General features: G+C 46.8%; 2 long non-coding RNA genes across 2 annotated transcripts in view; one reads left to right on the forward strand and one right to left on the reverse strand.

Moving 5' to 3' along the window:
* The window catches only part of LOC135398160 (uncharacterized), a 51,423-nt gene that overhangs the window by 2,924 nt on the left and 26,588 nt on the right, over positions 1-21,911 (forward strand). The window lies entirely within an intron of this gene.
* Positions 13,986-20,730, reverse strand: LOC135398159 (uncharacterized). Its single transcript, XR_010424010.1, has 2 exons — positions 20,492-20,730; positions 13,986-15,387 (listed from the first exon to the last, which is right to left on the reverse strand). It is a non-coding gene; the product is annotated as an uncharacterized LOC135398159 (long non-coding RNA).

Below are 21,911 nucleotides of genomic sequence, written 5' to 3' on the forward strand. Positions count from 1 at the left end.
GATTTGGACGTAATGCGAACTTAAATACCTCTGAGCATTTGTCGTCTGGGTTGTGTGCTTTCATTGTCGTGTCGGGTTTGGTGAGGTTTGTTTGAGGTTGCGTTGTTGAGGAACAGAATGTTTGTGGTGCAGCGCACCTGTTGAGCCATGCGGCTGCAGCAGCGGGGGGAGATGATTATGTGAAAGAACAGCGAACAATGTTGCACAACTGCCCATTCGTCTATTCGCTGTTATTATCATTTGCTAGCGTGTATAGGCAACAAGCTATTCGTTGGTTGGTGGACCCTGGACCGACTCAATGTAGATCCATGCTACCATAAGATACGTGGGATACGTGGCATCAAAAATACGTGAGGAGGCGACTCAGTGTGGATATTGTGAGGCTGAATCATCATCGTCATCTTGAGGGCGCATGCATTCGAGCTCCTCGGAACTGTGATTCTGCCCCTTACACTATGGTCATACTTAACTCATACCTTACTTACCATACGATGCACTCATGCCTTACTTACCATACGATGCACTCATACCACAGTTACCATGCCACACAGTCATACACTTACACACTCGTACACTTACACACCATACACCTTACCATACACTCAGACTTACACACCAACACTTACGCCATACACTTACGCCATACACTTACGCCATACACTTACGCCATACACTTACGCCATACACTTACGCCATACACTTACGCCATACACTTACGCCATACACTGACGCCATACACTGACGCCATACACTGACGCCATACACTGACGCCATACACTGACGCCATACACTGACGCCTTACACTGACGCCTTACACTTACGCCATACGTACACTTACGCCATACGTACACTTACGCCGTGCACCTCCGCCGTGCACCTCCGCCGTGCACTTACGCCGTGCACTTACGCCATGCACTTACGCCATGCACGTACCGTACACGTACACATACACCCCCCCTACAATTGAACCTCTGTATGCAATAAGGGGATAAGTCGATTTATCCCCTTTTTGCAATTTTTGCTGCAATGACATCTACATACCCGTATGTACCTGCCATAGAAAATTTAGGACCGTATTGCAATGTAATGGCCTTCTACAGGAGGGTAAGAAACGGGAAATACATGTGTGTCAATGGGACGTACAATCAGATCAGGCCTCTTTTCTCGGTTTGGGATTTTTCGACTTATCCCCTTATTGCATACAAAGGTTCAATGATATGCGAGGCTGCCTATATAGAGCGCGGCATAGAGCATGGAAAGCATTCAAACTCAACTCCTTTCGGAAGCGCGCTGAGAAGCTCCTGTAAAAACGTCGGCGATATCTCCCAACTCTCTCTCTGTCGTGTCGTGACGTCATGTTATCGAGCATTTTTATTAACTGCCGAAAATCGTCTGCTAGCGAGGCGACCGGTCGACTGCTCTGTGCCAGACGCGGGACGGGTGGCTTTACATGCCACCGCGAAAAGAAAACAGAAAAAGTAAAGCAAAGGGCGCGATTCACTAGCTATACGCTGCAAGTAGGTTAGTTGGTTGCGCAGCTCCTCAGTTTCCCTCTTTCGCCTCTTGCCCGTGGCGTTCCTCATTTGTCCTTTTCCCAAGTAAGGCGGCGACATTTCAAGGTGAGGCGCACGTGGTTTCTTCCGCGCACACATGCTAGCCTTTGAATACCCTCTTGTTGTTGCCTTGTGATTGAACAGACACTTCGTCACGTGGTTTGCTCCAAGCGGTTCAACCACGAAACTTTACCCTCTTCCCTGTGCAGATATGCAGACTGCCGTATAGCATATTGGATGACTGCCGTGACATTGCAGAATATGTGCCCAGCAGGTCTCGTAGTCAAAAATTTATACACGTCATCTTTGTCGAGCATGCACTCTAAGAAAAAAAAAAGAAAGAAAAAGAATAAAACGGAAGTAGTTGCAGCTTCGATTGTCCCCTAGATTGCAATTACTTCCTATTCTAGTAACTTGACCCTGACATTTACTCCCCAGGACTGCAAATACTATAGTCATTAAACTTCGACTTGACGCGACAGAAGTCGTATGCGATTAGACGGTGCAGGGCGGTTATGCGACGTCATCGGCTGTTGCGTTGTGATATAATTAATACGACGAATCGTTTCCAAAGTTGCTTTTGTGCTTCTCAGATGGAAGAAACAAAAAAAAAAAAAAAAAAAGAAAAGAAAAACGGAATTCGTTGCAGACATCTCGCAAAATCGTCATCGAGAGAACTGCCAAAAAGGCGTTCGAAATCCGCTCAACAGGGGGCACTATTGGACTCTTTTTTTGTGTGTGTGTACTTCGCGTCTCGTTGATTCTGACGACTGCTCACACAATGTCCTTTCAACACCTTTGACGGTTATTTCTCGGTCAGACTGAATGAACAGCAGCGCCCCCAACGACTCCCCTCCCATTAGCCACAGCGTTTAGACTCGTCATCCCCCCTCCCAAACACCCCTGAACAGGAAAGAGCGAGAGTTTGAGCGTAAAGGTTGTCAAACAAGCAAGAAATACGAGATAAGCCATCGTGTTGCAGAGAAAGCGACGCCTCGCGGTGTGGAGTGGTACTAGACGGCGCACTTGACGTCAGACTGTTTGTTTACTGAACGCGTAAACGATCACTCGTCGAAATGGCTTAGGGGTAGGCGGAGATATAAATACTCGCGTACGAGGGATTGTACGTATACTGCTGGGAGGTTGCGGGTGGTTTTTTCTTTATGATCCGGGCAATATATATCCGACAAGGGAGTCTTTATGAGTGTGCTACCAACGCAACGTGGGTGTTGGTGGTCTCAGCGAGATCTCGTGATTGCCAGGCCAGGCTTAGTCTCATCTTACTAATAGACTATGACCCCACGTAGCTGCGAAAAACGTGTAGAGGATGTTGTCTGGTATTGGGAGACCTCCGCGCTTAGAAGACAGAAGGCGGACAATATTTAGGTTAATGGTTGCAGACAGGTCTCATGTTGTGGTGCCTGAAGAAGATATGAAAGTTTAGTTGGTAATTGCTTTTGGTTAATACGCAATCGTTGGCTAATTGGTTATACATGCAGACTTGACATGACGTGAGTAAATAGCACGACTACAAATCGGACGGGACGCTGTGTGTAGTTGAATCAGTTAAGCTTGAGAGAAGTTAATCGAAGAAGTTAAATCTCTGTTCCGTACATCCCTGTACCATCTTATAAACTTCCCTTAGTCACAAATAATTACGGTTGCCGCACTTTATACATTAGGTTGTTTCTTTCTTTTGTAATGCGCTAAAGTCGGTTGCTAGCAAGCAACATCTCAAAATACAGTGTGCGTTTTTTTATTCGACACATTTTTTTTTTAAACTCTTAGAGCTGCATAAATTTCGTTTTCGCTGGTGGGTTATACGGCCATGCGGACATCCTGTAGTACAGCGTATGCAACTGCTGGACGAACGCGCACGTACACTGAGGTATAAATTCCCGACCCTGACAGTCATATCACCCCGTAATAATGTTGTTGTTTTTAAATTCCCGAATTTTGCTATGCAAATGAGCCGAACCCAGAACTACGCACAACTCGAGCGCAGAAACGACACGACTTTGGCCTATTCTGAGCCGAAGAGAGTATCTGGCCAACAGATTATTGCCTACTCCAATCAGCTCTGACACGATGAAACACACACCCTGTATATTAAAAATATACCGGGTGTTTCACGAATAGATGAATAATTCGTAAACCGATGGCGTTAATTATCGAAAAGCTTTCTTTTCAGTGAGAAACCCTGAGACATCAGTCGTGTACTTTTCAGTGAGCATCTCATTTTCACGATCATTAATTAAAAAAAAACTCTTAACTTTTAGATTTTACCGATTGGAGTCTTCAGCAAAATGTTCACAAAAAATAAAAAAAAAAATAAAAAGAACGCGTCGACACTTAGTGATTTAGAGTAATTAATTGTTTTCGGTTTACATATTTCTTGCGCGGGTCAGCGTACCAGTACGCCTTTTTGCTCAGGTATCCGGCTGACAATGACATGTTTATCCGCCTGGGTCACACACAGGGAGTGACGGAAGATGAGGAACAGCCGCGTAGCATGCCTTCATCGTGATGACGACAAATGCACGGAAGCGTCTCTTCTGTCTGTTCCTTACCTTTTGCCTGTATAACTCCATCGCTGCATTGTTGTAGCGAAACAAACCGACAGATAAACTGAAGGGACAACAATAAATAAGTCTATGGGACTGAGCATCATGAATACGACTATACGAGGCAAGGTGAATGTTAATACAGGGACATGGAAGACCTCTGCAGAGTTCCTTCACAGAGACAGACTTAATCATACATTGTGCCACATGGTGACCAATAACTCCCTAAAAGGGAAAAACGGGATCCTGTGGAAAATGGATAAAACGAAAGTAAGGGGTGCCGTGGTGCGCCCCCTGCCGCGGATCAGGAAATAAGTGACCTTTCCCGAAAGAGACTACAGGCTGTTTAGCGAGCGGCTATTTCGGGGGCACAACCTCCTCTATATAGACAGCGAAAACGCCAACCCTAAATGGTACACTTTAAGGAAAGAAAGCATAATAGGGAGACACTCGGGCGCCCTCTCACGACGAATTCAAAAGACGACGACTTAATCGGCCATGGGCGCCATTTTGTGGTCCAGACATGGCAGCAGCAACAGCAGCAACGTACAAAAAAATAGAGCGAGTCTGAAGAAAGGTTAGGGGTGCTGAAAGACCCACAATTTCACGGAGTTTATTTTGGCGAGCAGCGCAGCGTCTTTCTTCGGGACGGGGAAGTCGCCGAATACAATGTTCGTCTGGCTACACAAACGGAACATCTATAGGGAGCAGACGACGGTGGTTGTACGGCCTGCAAAAAGACACGTTCCTTTTTCCTGAAAGGAGGGCATTTAGAGGGCTGTGAGACAGACAGGTTGAATGGCTGCTGTGTGGGAGTGAGTTTTCGTATTTCTTTTCCCGGCCACAAGAGGTCGTTCTGTTAGTAAGCGTTGTGGGGGAAATAATGATGATGTACTTTTGCGGTCTCCTTGGTCTGCCGTTGTTGTGTCTGGAGTGGCTTTGTACCGCGCGTCATTCGTGGCTTGTACCTGTTGTTGTAGATTCGTGTAGGATGTTTTGTTGTGTTCTTTGCCTTTTCTTGCGCGCATGTGTGTGTGATATTTGCGCACATCGGTACAAGGGCGACAGGGGGATACAGAACATGAGGAGATAGGTGTCCAGGGGTGGTTGTGTCTGTCCAGATTCTAATGGCCAAATTTTACTATGAGACAACGTGGCGGCCTCTTGACTGGTTGCGAGAACGAGCTTGAACTACTTGAACCCTCGATGAGGACTAAAGATGATGAAGTGTTAATGTGTTTTATTTCTTTTCTGAACGTTTTCTGAATGTTTGCACGCTTCCACCTTCTTGCATCATAAAGTTTGGTTTCTATCTGGGCGTGATATACTGTCCCGGTCCCTTCTAAGACACGATTAACTCACCACAGCCGACTGACAGATCGGATGGGGTATAAATACCTATATGCCTGACTATAAATGCCAACGTTCATGGAGCGAATTCGTCTGCAGTTGACGCTTCAGGAACTGCGGACACTGGGCGAAAATATCTGGCATGGCCAGATCGCAGGCGAACGCTCCTATTTTTGACGCCACGCGCAAGTTCGCAGTTTATTCGCCGCACATTCGCTTCGTGGAGGTTGGCCGTTAAAGAAGCACTCAGGTGACAATGGCTGGAAACCATGTCTCATTCGTCGAGCTGACCATCAGAAGTCACCATGCAAAGTATCTTCACTCTGCGGTGTATTACAGCTGCGCAATTAAATTTACGAAAACAGACCGAGAAAGCAGCCGCGGACGGTCAGCACGATCCTCGCGTGACGTAGGTAAGCCCCCGTGCATGGAGGAATTAAGAAGAAAAGGAGGCGCCCCAACGACTCCTTGACAGAAGAGAGAAGCGTGGGGCAAGTGACGTGAGGATAGGAGATGAGCTGTAGCTTCTTTGGAGCCGCGAGAGAGTCACGTTACCTGAATAGCCCAATGAGGTCGCTTTGGGAGCCACTTCGGCGCGTTACCGCCACACCTATCCAAGTATTCCGAAGCTATGCGTTGGGGTCTCCCATAGAGATGTATGTAACCGAAACCGGGAGAAGCGAGCGGTGATGTCACTGGAGCGGCTCCCAATCTCGGCTTCACTTCTCGGAGCAGTAGGGCTCCTCCTCTCTTTCCTTCCTCCATGTCCCCGTGACTTTTTTTTTTCGCTTCATTCTTCTGAGCTCACGCGCCCCTTATACAAGCTTCAGCCCTTTACGTCACGAGTCACATGCCACATGCACATGACACATGCGCGGGGACTACGTTACGTCACGAGTCCCATCATTCTCCAATACGCTCTTTTCACGAGCAGAGGATTGTTTTATGGCCCGCCATAATTGTCTTGAAGGTGCGCGAAATGGCGCCCTCGCGCGCGCTCTGTAGATCGCCTGTCCTCGTCGTTCTTTCGCAGGAGCTCATTTTATTCCTTGAACACTCCGCAGAAAAAAATAAAAATAAAAATAAACGCAAAAAACACACACACACAAAGAACAATTTGGGCACTCAGCTTCCCATCATGCCCTCCGAGATAGGGTAGACAGTCGGATCAGTTTGTTTTAGGTAGGATTCGTTAGGGTGTTGGAGGGTGTTGGGTGTTTGTCTGAGCGCGCTCCGCGTCTACGTCACGACTAGCCCTGGCCAATCGCCCTTAGTGGCTAACGGCCACTGCTCTGGCCTGAGCTGGAAGAAGAAGAAGAAGAACATCAACAACTTGGGGGGTCACCTCAGTACTCCTTTAAGGGGCATGTGGAGGCCATGCCGGTCCAGCCCATCTCCGATTCACGATATTTCCAGATCTAGATGGCGCCACACCCTGTGCTTTGTCGCACTATCCACGCCAGTCTCCGCAAATAGTCCCCGCAGTGCACAATTGAGGCCGTAAAAATGGCCACATGAAAATGCAGTTCGAGGAGTGGCTCCATCTACAGTTAAGTTTTCTGCTCAGCGTATCAAGGCGTGTGGGACTCCGAGGCCTGGCGGTACGTGGCCTCTTGGTCCTTTTACCAGGACCGACCGTAGGTTGCAAACTCCTATCATTGTGACGTCACCGAGGAAATGATGCATGCAATGTCGAACGTCCCACAGGCGACCCTAGGCTTGCGAAATGACATTGTTCTGTTGCAACACATTTTCTACCCACCCTACTCCTAAGAGCGTATGCGCCGATGCGGTGACCATGCCGACCTATGCTGTGGCTTTTCGTCAGACAGTATAAAACAAATGTTAGCACAGTTCCTTATGAAGTCGGCCCAATATGCACGATGCCCCCTGCAGACAGACTTCACGAGAATAGAACGCGACAACCAACCAACCAAACAATCAACCAATCAATCTTATTTCACGTGGTCTTCCTACTGTCAATAATGGCGCCAGTCTATCGGTCCGCGCGTGCGTTATTGATTGTGTACGTAGTGAGGCGAGTTTGGAAACCCGTGGCAGGAGATTTGCTATACACACTTCAGTTATCAGTTCGGGTACGCATCACACAGACATCGACAAAGGTGTGTGTATGTGTGTGTGTGTGGGGAGGGGTAAGTACGGAGTCGTCTGCTAGTTAAAGGGGAGGCGCGACGATCGCCCATTCGACGTTTCTCCTGCGCGATTTTCTGCCTTCTGCCCTTTTGCGTACACGAAACAGAACAACAACAGAACTATTTCGATCAACGTGAACACTGAGAGACACGTTTGCTGTGGTTAACGCAGCTAGGTTTTCGATCTGTTCACGGCATTGAACGACATCAAATTTTCGAATGTCGAAATTCCGAACGCGTGAGATCGTATATTGGTGGACTTCGCGGCGAAGTTAATCGTGGACCGCATTTCGGAAGTGCCGACTGGCTACTAAACGGAATATCAATGGGCGACACAAAAGGGGGGAGGGCTGCGAATAGGGATTCGAGCGCTCATTCGGAAAAGCCCAAATGTCAGCGGGGAATCCAAGGAGGGAAAGTGAGAGAAAGGATTAGGCAGATTAAGGATTATACGGGGAGGTGGTGGAAGACGGCTTTTGTAGCCGCCATTGGAGTGTGGCCCATTTCCGGCTGTACTGACTATGCCAAAAGAAAAAAAAAAAAAAAAAGAGACTAGGGCAGCGTTGGGATTTAACTGCATCCAGGGTTTACGGCCATTATGGTTCCGAGGAAAGCGGGTTTTGTGAATGGATGTTGCTCACTTTTGTGTTTGGACTAAATTGTATGTTCCGGAACTGTGTCTAATGGTATATGGCTTGAACAGTGGTTCGATTCATCCCCACGAAGCGCGTATAACACAGTGACATGTGTATTTATCTCTGTGGCATAGTCTTAGAATTGTTCGATGTTGATGCAGCCGTCGCTACGACCGCAGCGCTTTTGTGGGCAGCCATAAGGGAATGTTCTAGTAGTATGCCGAGTGTTTAATCGTCCTTGGCTTGGGTTAATCGCTTTGCACGTCCGCCTTAACGAGTGGTTGGCCTTACGAAACGAGCGACCATGTGGAGACTTTGCTGTGGTCATCAACGCTTCTCCTCGCTGCGGCTACCGTCGCAGCGTCGTGACGTCACCTGCACTGTGGGGACAGCAGAATGAGAGCGAGGCTGCGTTTTCTCTGACCTACCGGGCTCTATATCCGTGTCACTTCTTTATTTTGATAGCTCGTAAACTTGTCGTCGAACAATACGAAATATTGACAAAGCATACGCACTTCTCGACGATAGTGTGAGGTAGGCTGCGACAAACGGTGTGGGCTGACCGGGATAACCGAACGCAATCGGTCTCAAGAATTGAAAAGCAATCGAATTGACGGTTTTGGATGTGAGGCGTGGGAATAGCCGAATCTGTAAGGTTCCTAAATGAACAGCGAGAGTAGACGAAGACGTGTAAAAGGACTGTAAAGTGAACATACGCAGGCATTACGTCCCAGTTCTTCATACTTTGCATAGAAATGAACTCCAAAGATTGACCCCCCCCCCCCCCCCCCCCCCCCGATTGCAGCATCCACGGACTCTTTTAACCTCGTCGCTAACCGCCAGCATGACCGAAGGAACCAGCAGGTGACAGCAGTGAAAGCCGCTTTTCCTGCCGATTCCTATACGGATGCCTGGTTTGCGTTTTAGTGTCCCGAGATGCATCGACCGCGCATCTTCGGCGACGGCTGCACCACGGCGGCTGCACCACACACCGAGGCGTACAGTGCAGATGGCTGGCGTATAGTTGCCTGCAGTCTTAATAGATGTCGTACAAGTCGCCTCAATGTTGGTGGATTCGATGGAGCATGGAGGCTTTGCTGGGCGCAGGAATCTTTGAAATTAGATTGCTAAAAAAAAGAAAAGAAAATAGAAAAGAATAAGCTGAATGCACAATAGAGCTATTACGTATCGGATCATCGACATGTCAAGCTTTCGGATGAAAAATTTTCTTTTATAGATTTGCCTTTCACTTTGCAGTTCCTTTAATGTCTTAAAGGGGCTGAGAAACCACATGCAAAACCACTTAAAGTGCCACTACGGACTCCTAGACTTTACAATCCTACCAAAGTTACGTTACTGAAATCTTCTTGTCTCACTTTACATTCCTGCAAAATATATTGGCTCTACGTGACGTGAAAGCTAGAGAAAATAAATTTTTGAGAACTGTGACGTCATGTTAGGCTCCGACGGAGCGCCCGGCTCTCATCTGGCGACGTTGTCGCGCCCTTCGCCTGTTCCGGGGGGGGGGGGGGGGGCTCACTTTTTGCACGGCTTTTTGCACTCCGTTAGCGGAACCCCACGTGACATATCATCCTACCGCTCCTACCTTCGAGAAAACACAAAGGAGGGAGAAGGCAGCTCTCCCATTTCCCCCTCTTTCGATCAGTGTCACGTGACTTCTCCACCACGTGACCCTCCCAGGACGCCGGCGTCGTTGCTAGGAGACGAGTGCCCTCTCCAGAACACGACATCATTGCAATTTGTGGGGTTATGATTACGTCACCCACTCCTTGCGTCACCGAAACTTGTGGAGCCTCAGCAGATCTTTAAAAAATTGACAGAAATGCACAGTGTTGGTAAACAAGATTGAAATTTCACGTATAGAGTCCTTGAGGCACCTTCTTTTCATGAACTAAATGAAATAAACGCTGTTTTCCCAGTCCGGAGTGGCACTTCACTGTATGGCTCCGTTTCATGCGTTTCAGTCCATGGATTCGACGCGTAAATTCCCATATTCCTCGTTTGAACGGCCGCTGACGGTGGCGCCGAAGAGCGCTGAGAGGGCTCGGCAGACAGACGGGAAGTGACGTTTTAGCTGTTTACGGTTTCCCGAAGTACCCGAGGGATAGCGAAGGCCGTCCTCCAGTGGCCGGCTCCCTTTACAACCACCTACGTCGTCATGGAAACGCAAAGCACTTCCTTCTCCAATCTGAAGCGTCACTCCAAAAACGGAGATTAAGAGAGAACGACGGAAGAGGTCGCGCAGCGCGCGACCTTCGGAGTGCGATAGTTCATAACGCAGGATCACAGACACATGGCGTTTTGATGTGCGTGTTTAGCAGACATAAATCAATATTTATAACGTTATTTTTTCAAAAGTTTCCAAATGGTTTCTCAACCCTTTAACGAGCGGACTGACTCTCGTTTTACAGAGGAGCCCGTTGATTGCTAACGCTAATGGAGCCAGAGATTACGCCTTGGTCCCGTTAACCAAAAGAGCGCGACATACATCACGTGGCTGTCTTAACGCACGTGCACCTCGCCTCCTTGATTTGTTAGACATTTAAGTGAATAGAGGAGCACGGAAGGCATCTCCACCAAATATTCTTTTATGAACCTAGAACATAATTCCTTGAGAAACTGTCACCCAAGATATTTCCTTTGAGAGGTTCCCGAGCAAATTATCTTACGAGAGTACGCGCATCGGCGGCGATGTTTCCAAGATCGTTCTGGTATGTTTTGACGTCAGGTCATCCGAGCACTTTTATTGGCTGTCGAGAATCGCCTGCTACGGTCGACGGCACTGCTTCAGACGCTGGATAGGAGGTGCCATGCAAAACCAAAAAAAGAAAAAAAAAAAAAAAAGAAGACGCGCGCCTCACTATGGGGCGGCTGACGCGACGTCACAGACAGGCAACCAGTGAAAGGAACTTTTCTGACCCGCGAGAATGAGAGGGACTATCGCATCCGGAAACGTGTGTATGAGATGGATACGGTAATGTTTGTCACCGTCACCGCTTGACAGATCACTTGGCCAAGAGCGCTCGTCCTGTCTACTTCTCTGTCCTTGTCCTTTAGCGCTTTTAAGTATGTTGAACGTTAACCAACTTGCCCAATTTACAACCGTATTACACTTGGCCAAGTTTCTCTTCCGAAAAAGCTTACGTATTGAATAAACGAGTTTTAAAGATTCGCACTGCTCCTGCAGCTAAGGAAGCCCCAGCGATAGTAACATCATGATTACGTAAGTCAGGCACACGAATGGGAGCGCAGCGCGGGAGATTGTCGCGGTGCTCGCCTGATTCGTGTTCTGCTTTAAAGGCAATATACCGAGTGGAAAGTCCTCGGTAAATACGCCGACTATCGCTTACTAGCGCGAGTTCTGGCGCGACCATGTCGCGTGGAACACGATGTTATGCTCTTGGGTACACGAACACGTCCGACGCCAACCCGGAAGTGACATTCTACAATCCTCTCCGCGACCTACAGACGCCCTCCCACTGGTCGCCAAAGGCTCTCCGGCCGCTCCCTGATTGAGCTTGTCGGAGTGACATTTTCTCCGACTTCCAGAGAAGGGATTCCTGCATACTCTCAACATCCGCCATCTGCTCTTTGCACGCATTACATCAAATGGCACAGAAACTGCTTCTCCGACTCGCGTCAGATTTTCGACGTCATTGTCGATGAACGTGGAGTTGAACGGCAGTTTCGGAATCGCCCGGGACGGACGCGATAGTCCCTTGATAGCTCCTCTTCCGCATCAGGATTGAGCGCCGCACTTATATTATGAAATTAATTATATACTATATAATTATATTACTTGTATAATGATTATACTTGTTTTGCAAATGAGCGTTCCCCGGGTGTTGCAAACCTATTTTCTATACCACTCCTGCCCAGGGGCGGATCCAGACCCTCGGTGAGGGAAATCCAATGTATAAACCGACGTTTTTGGGGGGGGGGGCGATCGCCCCCCCCCTCCCTGGATCAGCCACTGCTCCTGCCTGCCTCACACAGGCGTGCGTACTGACACACTGAGAACCAGTGATGGCCAGTAGTTAACGACATGTAGTTAAACTACTAGTTAAACTACGTGATTATAGTTAAAAAGTAGTTATCAACTACGTGCAGAAATGTAGTGTGCAACTACTAGTTAAACTACCATTTCGAGTAGTTAACTACAGTAGTTAGGTTACTGCGGGCGCCAATTACTTCCGATTTTGCCGCAAGCTTTACGGCACTATTGTGCTTCCGACTTTTACCTTGAGCTACTTGTTTGATGAGAATGGAGGTGCAGAGCAATTGTGCCGTGCATGTGTACTAAATCTTCACTTTTATCACTGCTTGTGATTCATATTTAGGTGTCCAAGAACACTATAGAATGTGACTGGTGTTGATGGACAACGTTAAGTAGTTAGAGATGTAGTTAAAATAAATTGCGGTAGTTAAAGAAGTAGTTTTAGCTACCTCCCGTGAAAAGTAGTTGAACTACAAGTTAAACTGCTCCACCGTGAAGTAGTTAGTAGTTATAGTTAAACTACTGTAGAAGTAGTTAGTGGCCATCACTGCTGAGAACACCCGGAATCGAACGAACGTTTTTGTCGTACGTGTCCAGTCGGTTTTCTAATGGAAAGCTCGCAGAACCACTGAAGCCTATGGTTCCGTTCACCCATCCCTCTTCATTCCATTAACCGTGTGTCCGTACCGAGATACTCGCCCCGTGTCCTGTTCTGGCCCGTTTCTGCACAACAGACCCGCGGATGCGGATTGTATGGCGACCATCATCAGGATTATATGATGATGTTTATATTATGATATTTTACATAACATTGAGAGGTCGAAGTGAATTTCCGACACGCAATGCTGTTCTCGGGTATAACACTAGCATGAACTTCATGAAACTCAACGGGGTTGGGTCGGACAAAGCGAAAGAAACCTATAGACCGTGAGACTATGGTGAACTATAGCGAGACTAACAGCATACCACGTGCAGCTGGAATGGCAGCCCATGCGTGAAGCCGTTGAGATTGAGGGAAAAAATGCACGCAGCTACTTTCATTTTCGCTCTACCGTCTTGATTTTTAAAGGACAGACAGTTCGCGCCGCCTGCCGGTGGCGGAAGGAAGTCGCGCTTCTCCCTACTTCGAGTCATCGCCGATCGCTGGCAGGCAGATAGAGAGAGGTTCAATACAGAGAGGGAGAGTGTGCGAGATACGGGGGAAAGAAAATTGTCGTTGGCAAGGGGAATGATCAAGGCGAACCTGATGTGGGTTCGAGTCCTACACCTGGCTAACCTTTTCGGCGACTTTCATCTTCCATCTGTGCTTATATGTTTGGCGGCAGGGAGAGAAAACTTGAGGTTTTGGGGATGCTCATGTGTACGCAAAACTGTGTGAGCACAGAAACCAACGATGAAATTGAATTGAATTGACTTTCTTTTTCTTTTTTTTTTGCAAGGTATGTGATCAAACGAATTCGTTACATGCATGCCATGACGAAAACATTCCTCGCCACTTTTTTCTCTGTGTCGCTCATCTGTTCCGATAACTTTTTTAGCTTCATTGTACGATTTTACATTCCATTCTTAGTACATTTTCCTCTCGAAAGAAATGTTTTCAATCTCTTTTATAAATAGAGACATGCAAGGACGTGAGTAAAGTAAAACGCAATATAATATTGGACGAAAATGCTCTTATAACTTCTGTATCGTGTTTCCATACGACACAAAACTTTATTTTATATCATATTTTATTTATAAGTTACAAAATGCAATCATGCAGTGTATTCTTGTAATTATTATAATTTTTGTAATATTGTTATAATTTGTAATATTTATTATTGGCAGCAAAGCTTGATCCGAAACCGTGCACGAGTCACTACATCCTGTCCGAACGTAAAACGTTCGACTTTCTTGTTCTTAATCCGTCAGCCACAGAATTCTACATGTTAACTACGGTGTCCAACAGCACATTGCATTATTGAGGAGTAGGCCATTTAATACACAACGTTGTCACCAGAGGAACAAAGCAAGCTCTGCAGAAACACACATGCTGTACACTACAATGAGTTCCTCCTGTGCAGTAACTGCTCCGCAACCATACAAACAGTAATAATAAAGCTTTAAAGGGGCACTAAAATGGAAAAACAAGTTCACTTGAAATTACGTTACACGCTATGTTAATTTTCCTATTTGTTACCATAATTCAAAACTTTGATTCCGTTACGGAGCTAGAATGGAAATTATATCGGACTCTTTCTTGCTTCGGCGCTACGCAGTGAACGTCGTTTCAGCGCGTGCATCGTTGTTTTTTTGTCCGTGCTGCGCGTGCACGCCATGGAGTAGTCCCGGTGAAAAAAACATAGTGCGCGTCGCTGTCCGATGGGCGTGAAGATAAATGTTGTCAGTGCAACACTCACGAGAACTGTTGTTGACTACAATTCAGTGAATCGGTATTGAAAAATGCAGCAGTGCGCATAATGCCGCGCATACATATACGGAACACTATACGATCGGACCCGTTCCAAATCAACACGCCCACGAAGGTATATGCGAGCGCTTATCCTGTTGTCTCATTGGATGCCGCCGATCTTTGCCTCCAGGGGATCTTTTTTTTTCTTTTTCTAAACGGTAGCGCTGTGTGAACTAATTTTGCTTGCATTACACTAATTGAAACACGGACTTTCATTTGAGAACAAGTTGTTTTTGCATTTTAGTGTACCCTTTAAGATTGTCAAAACCATACTAGTTTCATCGTGAATTTCACGTAAGCAACACATACAATAAAGAACTGTACATAGACCTTTCCTGTACAACACAAAATAAAAAAGGTAAAAGATGTGTATACTCTCCTACACAACAATGTGATGGCGTCCCGCAAAGTTTGTGATGACGTATACGATGATGAATCTTTTCATGCAAATTTAACGTGCGTTCTGTGATGTGATGTGGGCACTGATTCCCCTTGCCGTGACACCCTGCTGGTAGGAAGACCTTGCTTGACTCGCTCTGTCGAGACACGCTCCACTGGAGAAGGAACGCCTCCTGCTAACACCAGTGGTCCTAATACGCGTATGATGCTGTTATCCTGCTCGGACGCATCATGAGAGGTCAGAGCTCTGGCTGCTGTCAGCACTGCAAGAGAACGTACGGGACGCCATTGTTATGTTCGTGAGAAACTTCCGAGATGAAGTGACGTAAAATAAGTTCGTACTACGCCGTTACCATTGGACCGTCACGGCACCTGTAAACCAAGAAGTCGAAGAAAGCCATTTCAACAACTGAACCGGCAATGATACCGTAACCCTAATGCGGTACAAGCTCTGTCGTCGTATCTCGCATGCCGCGGTAGAAGGTTTACACGGTACAATACCCTGTCCGTTCGGAATAGAAAGCAACTGAAGCATTCCCAGCGATAGAAGACAGAGAGAGAGAGAGAAAATCGACTTGGATTGGATTGACGATGCGGAATGGCGCGTTGGAAGCCGTGGCAGTATCTATCATGACCGCTCACGGAGTTCCACTTTGGGAGAAAAGACATCGCCTCCTCACAAATCCATTGCTTTCCCTCATTTCCTTTCTCCCCCAGCTTTTCCCGTGGAGGCAGAGCGCCCGTAAATGGCACGCTACCATCACCACTCCCACCACCACCCCGCTTTTCTTCTAGCTTCTCCCCGTAAGATTTCCTCTTCCATCCCTTGTGCTGGTTTACTGGTACATAAGGTAGAGTCCGGGTAAAAGGGGCTACCTCCATAGGTAGTTCTCTTGCTTGACGATAATACATACAGCCGGTCGCTGCAGATGATTTCAAACAAAGAGAGCCCGCTCCGCGGCTACACGAGTGGCTGCCCATTGCGGCATGTTTCCAAGGTTACTACTATAGGGGCGTGCGGGTGCGGTTATACCCGCGGATCCGCGTAGATATCCGCGCTACATCGCGCTTTGCGGGTGGAAATTTAACGTTCCGAAATACGCGGGGAAGGAGTGCGGATAAAAAAACCGCGTACCGCTGCAGTTAGCGCGCACAACCGTATTATAGTGTCTCAGTCAACGTCTCCCAGGTGGAGCCACAATTGGCACAAAGAATCCAAAGTGGTGTCCAAGTGTGTCATCCTTTACATTACCGTACCGCATTTTGTTGAATTTCATGCAGTTCTGGATGACATAATGGTGCTGAGTGACTTATATGCTGAAAATTGAAAACGCTTGTAAGATAGCATCGTTCTCGTGTTTTTCCCGCAGTTACAGTGACTGCGGATACTATTGATGTTATCCGCGCTCTCCCTTAACTATTACCCCCGAAAGCGTGGCTGTGATTGGCTGGACTCCTTATAATTACGTCACGTTGATTACCGATCAGGCACAACGTCGTCTACGCCAATATCCGATTCGAGTTGTAACTCTTTAGTCTATATAGGAAGCGATGCCTTCCCGCAACATCATTCCCTCCGATGCCTTGTTGAGTCTACATGATACTGCTGCTACCCGGCCTGGTACACACCATCGAAACGAAATCGTGACAAAATTGGGAGTCTGTGGGCTGCGTGCTTTAGAAGCTTGTCAGTCATTAATCGGTGCCAGTTGTTGTCATGTGTACTATAAGGAAGACTTGTCTCAGTTGTTGACTCAAGGGTAGAAATAGGCAAGATAAGAATAACAAGTGGGGTAGCAAGCGAGATAAATGGTTAGGGAAAGTTTAGGAAGATGAGTACACAATCTTCTGTGGCTCATCTCATAGAGTCAACAATACAAAAAGGAAGATGGGCTCACTAATTTTGTGACTCATCTAATCAGTCAACAATACAAGATATGTGCATGATGAGTACACAATCTTCTGTGGCTCATCTCATAGAGTCAACAATACAGAAAATATGTAATGACCAAATCAGCTAATAAGTGGGCAAGCTTACGCTTGTCCCATGCTTGGCATGCTTGACAATACAAAGTAAATTAAGGATATAGGGAATGGTAGACTAAAACGACGAGGAAGATGGGCGCACTAATTCTGTCACTCATTTCATCAAGCAACAATACAATACATTCTGAAATGATATGTGTTTAAAAATATGTACACAATCTTCTGTGGCTCATCTCATAGAGTCAACCATATACAAAAAAAATATCTATTTAAAGATATGTATTTTTGAAACGTGATGTGGGTAAGCTTTCGCATGTCCCATCCTACAGTTGGCAATACGAATACATGTTGTAAAGATATGTATTTAAAGAGTAAACGGGCAATACAGAATATGAATGTTTTCTAAGGGATATTTGGCGCAGGTAGTTCCTGCTCTTTGTTTCTAGCACGAGGGCAGTACTATTTTTGAGGCGTGATCTGGGCAAAACTTGCGCTTGTCCCAACCTACAGGTGGCAGTACAGATACAGAATATCCACAACAGGCTGTCGAGCCATTCTCCAGCTCAATCGTGCACAATGGGGATTATTTCGGAGTCGGAGGCGAACGGCGTGACAAGGCACGTCGAGCGTGGCGCCATCTAGTGTCGTGAATCGGAGATGCTCCTAGACTAGTTAGGCCCCGGCCACACCAGCTGCACACTTCGCTCGTTGCAGTCTACCGCCATGTCGAGCCTCTTTTGTGAGAGGGCGACGTTTTAGATGTGCCAGCAGTGTGCACTTTCGGAACGTCTTGCTCTCCTGTGCCGTTTCCAAACTGGAACACTTCGAGACCTTCGCGTTTTGCCTGACGAGTTGGCGTGGCACATCTGGATGCCCTACTCATCGAAATCTTGCGGAGTGACCCTACCATGTCTCGAGCGGCTCCATCCACGGGGCGTGAATTTCCGCAATACTTTGTACTTCAGCTTTCCTTAGTATTTTTGTACAAGCAGTGGATGTCCCACGAGAAATGCTTCTTTCTAAAGTTGATTATCATCATCATTCTTCACGTTTTCATAGGAGCTGTTGCTGTCGTCTGCTACGGTAGTCGTACGTCCGCTTCGGCGCGTTCAAAATTCAAATTTCCATTGTCCAATCATGACGTAGATGTCGCGGGCCGATGAGTGGCGCCCCTAGTGGATCGTGCGGACAGGCTCCTCATCATAGGGGTTGCCGATTATGACATGGTGTTACGATCTAGTAGGTCGTGGGTGTGACCATCATCTCGACGTGTTGCTGCAAGCAGCAATAGCAGCAAGAAAACAAGGACAAAGGTAGAAGTAGACAGGACAACTGCAGACTCTCAAGTGAGGTTTAAACCTCATTTCAGAGTCTGCAGTTGTCCCATCTACTTCTACCTTTGTCCTTGTCTGCTTGCTGCTATTCGCCATCATGAACCTACACTAACTATTCCGGATTGTTCCTATGGTGAAGGAGCGGCTGCAGCAACATCGATATGTATACCACAGCGCAAAATTGTCACTGTAATAACCTGTTAATCCTTGGGAAGAACCCTTAAGAAACTTGTTTTTAGAAATAGCAAATGGAAGAAAAAGCTGGCTGAGGATTGCGCCTTGTCCCATTGACTTGAATGGAAGACAATATGTGAACCGTTATATTTTTGAAGCGCGGTGTCGATAAACATTGCACGTTGTCCCATCCTCTAGGCTCCAATAGAAGACAATACACTCACAGTTAATTACCGACTTCGTTGAAGAAAACAAAGGGAATCGGGTAGATAAAAGTCAGTGTATACTATAGGAAATAGCCGGCTGAAAGACTAAGGAAGATGAGCTCACCTTCTTCGTGACTTATCTAGATACCGAGCCAACGATGCAAGGAAGGACTGAGAAATGTGTTAAGGGTTCGAGATATTTCCTTTCTTTTTCTAAATGGCGTGTTAACGTCGCGATGCGACAGTGGCTATGAGCGACGTACAGACATGGAAAGGTAGAGAGAGGAAAGAAAAGGGTGGGCGATAGGGGAGTTAGTATGCGGCCTGGGCCGACTTCAGGGACAGCACATACATCATATCATCTCCATACTTTTCTCTACTACAGTCGACCCCCGTTTATCCAGACTTCATTTATCCGGATCCCGCGGTATCCGGACAAAAGGCACGGGAACGGATTTTCCTCCATGTATTTTGTTCTCGTTTATCCGGACTTCAGCTTCCGGACTCGGGCAAGAATTCCAGGGAACGAAAGTCGGAAATTCTTGTAATCCAGCTTCAGTTATCCGGACTACGGTGAGTAAGAGGAGACGCTGACCCCGCTTTGTCACCCTTTTCGCTGTGTTGGGGTTGTTCCCGTTACACGTCAGGGACCTACATTCCTCCGTAGGGGAGACAACTGTGGACGATGACCCCCTTTCCTCTTTGTGTGCGTTGGGTCACGTTGACCAGTCCAGCCATTTGGAAATATCTCGAGCAACTGTCCGGTTCTAGAGGGGAAAACTCCAACCCGAGGGCCTGCTGCTTACGGCCCGTTGGCGGATGAAGACATTCCCCTAGCTGAGCTGCGATCCCTGATGCAGAGGCACACTGCGACTGCCGTACATGATGCTGCGATTTCTGACTATGTTGACGTGCAATTAGCAAAAGTTTGCAGGAATCGAGTGCCTACACTACTATGTAACAGCTGTCATTGACGAGATTTCTGTGTTTTAATTAAACCTTGCTCTGTAGGACGTTTCTATTCGGTCGTTTCATTTATCCGGATGCCCCGGTATCCGGACGATTTCGCCGGGAACGACACCGTCCGGATAAACGGGGGTCGACTGTACTATCTATTGGCGTTCCCAGGATTTTTTTCCTAGACGGACCAAGCGTACAAAGCCCCTCCCCTCTTTTCCTGGAGACGGACGATGAGGACTGTGCGGTTGGTCAGAGGTTCATATTATTATATCTGAGAAAAATCGTGACGGCCTACGAATTTTCACAATTTTCACAAATGACCTTGAAGCTCGAGAGGATGGGGCACGGGCCCCCTTCCCCCTCTCGGTACGTTCATGCTACTATAATCGTCATGAATTACGGCAATCGCCACCACGCGGGAATCCCACACATCTCATTACAATAGCTACGTAGTACATGCATTTCTCGTACGGCTGGCGTCAAAGTTAACTTGAACAGCGTTCCAGCCCGCGAAGCTGGAAGAGACACTCCCTGAGGGCAGCGCCTAGAGGGATCCCCCTCTAACTCTAAAAAGACTGACAAAAAAAAAAAACACCCTCCGACGTTATTTCTAATAAGTACTACCAGAGTCCACAGGCTGGGACGGCGTTCATGCTAACTCTGATAAGAGCTGTAGCTGAAGAAGAAGACGACGACGATAAACTTACCGATAATGGACGCAATGAACGTGACGAGCAAAATGACTTTCATGGCTGCCATGGTTCATGCCAGGATTGCAGTGTCTTCGCAGCTGGTTAGTACGGCGTCCTTTAGTATCTGTCCCGTTCTTATCGAAGAACGATAAAAGGGGGTTCTGCAGAACTACGATAAGGGCGGCGCAACAGTTTTGAGGGCCGTGCAGCGCGCGTCCTTGGAGGTTTCACGTGGCCCCTAACACGTGCGTGTGGTCTCCTGGTACAGCGTTATCGCTAAAAGGGATAAGATACGCAGCATAATAGAAGTGAACCTGTAATGTGCTATATTGGGGGTTGTTTGTGACGAAAGTCGAGTGTGTTTTTCGCCGGTTGCCAAATACGATAACCTGGCTATAAGGCATATGGTTCTCAAGTCGCATGTGGATGATTTGGTCGGACCTCGTGATTAGAGGAGTGTTATAAAAACACTCCTCCTTGGCAACATCCTTTGCACACACTCTTGGCAACGGTGAAGCAAGTGCAAAATGTTCATGATGGGTGAATGAGTAAAATAGTTTTGATATTCTCATTGACGTTTTATTTTATTTATTTTTTGTAACAAATCTTGTGGAGACGAGAAGCATACGTCAAAAACTACGCTATGATGCTGATGCTCGCGAGTGAACTTCGAAATAAGGTGATCGAAATCTCGTTGCAAAATAAACTACCGTTGATTTATTTATTTATTAAAAAAAAAACAAAGTTCCGGAGGACATTACTACATCGAGGTGGGAACATCAGTACATTGGAAGAGCATGGCATGGCATGGTACATTGACAAGGTAAAGACACAAAGAAGTAAGAAATCAAAGCAACGACAACGTCTTGGAATAATAAGATAAGAACAAGAGAAGCACGTAAACAAACCGAAAACTCAGCAAAAACCAACGGGTGAACAAGCGGCAAAAAAGAACTGACACTGGTATTGCAGATGAAGAAACAACAACAACAACAAGAAATAAGTTATGATGATGTAGTGGAATGTTTCACCGCTGAGGCAGCACCCTATCGCGTTGCTTGAGGGGGAGAAGATGAAGAAAGCGAGAAAGGGAGCTACGGAAAACTGGGGGGGGGGGGGGGGGAATATAGGTTTATTGCAAAAAAAAAAAAAAAAAAAACACGAAAGAGGGGAAAGGTTAGCCTGGCTCCAGCAGCCGACTTGCTATTCCCGCTTACAAAAAGGAAAAGGGAGAAAAGGAAAAATAAAGAGAAAGAAGAAAAAATAAAGACAAATCGGAAAGAGCGAAAGAAGGAGGAAAACGGACGGAAAACTGCTATAAATGTTATCTGCCTATAAAATGCACAGTCGCGCGCCGGAACTGCCAACAGCGAACTTAGACTAACCTGGACATAAAAATGCACGCATCAAACTTGGACTAACCTAATAACAAATT

The sequence above is a fragment of the Ornithodoros turicata genome, chromosome 6 (assembly GCF_037126465.1).
Source record: "Ornithodoros turicata isolate Travis chromosome 6, ASM3712646v1, whole genome shotgun sequence".
Taxonomy (NCBI): Eukaryota; Metazoa; Arthropoda; class Arachnida; order Ixodida; family Argasidae; genus Ornithodoros; species Ornithodoros turicata.